The following is a 708-nucleotide window of genomic DNA, read 5'->3' on the forward strand; positions in this document are numbered from 1 at the left end:
ACCAAAAAGAGGGGAAAAAGCTGTGTAGTTATAGAACTTCTAAATGATAGGGAAGTCAAGATAATTGCAAGATAGAATGGACTGTTCTAAATTTTTAAAATAATTATAAATCACAGGATAACCTCAAAAAAAAAAAGAAAAGATAAAGCTTCACATCAAAATAAAAAAAGAAGACCAGCACAAATATTTAGCAGACACTAAAACAATAGCAAAGAAGGAAGTGATAATACAATTCATAAACAAAATGAGCTCAGCACAGAAAATTATATGGCATAAAGAAATCATCGACACCATGAAAAAGCACAAAAATATGACAGTAGCAAATTCACACTTGTCGATAAATACACTGCAAAAAAAGTAAAAAGAGTGCTCACTTCAGCAGCATATATACTAAAATTGGAAAGATAGAGAGAAGATTAGCATGGCCCCTGTGGAAGGATGACAGGCAAATTCATGAAGCGTTCCATATTTTAAAAAAGAGGGAAAAGACTGTGTAGTTACAGAAATTCTAAATGGTGAGGAAGTTAAAAAAGTTGCAAGATAGAATAGACTGTTCTAAACTTGGGGATAAAATTATAAATCATAAGGTAACCTCAAAGAAAAACGATAAAACTTCACATCACAATAAAAAAGAGGACAAAGACAAAACTTCAGCATATACTAAAACAACAGCAACAAAGGAAATGATAACATGATTCATAAACATAA

The 708-nt window shown here is 30.9% G+C and overlaps 1 non-coding gene across 1 annotated transcript; it reads left to right on the top strand.

Moving 5' to 3' along the window:
* The first annotated feature begins 366 nt into the window (after nucleotides 1-366).
* Nucleotides 367-473, top strand: LOC122151857. Its single transcript, XR_006164304.1, has one exon. It is a non-coding gene; the product is annotated as a U6 spliceosomal RNA (small nuclear RNA).
* Nucleotides 474-708: the final 235 nt, after the last annotated feature.

Source organism: Orycteropus afer, unplaced genomic scaffold, assembly GCF_000298275.1.
Source record: "Orycteropus afer afer isolate SDZICR_OR568_19922 unplaced genomic scaffold, OryAfe1.0 scaffold00833, whole genome shotgun sequence".
Classification (NCBI taxonomy): Eukaryota; Metazoa; Chordata; class Mammalia; order Tubulidentata; family Orycteropodidae; genus Orycteropus; species Orycteropus afer.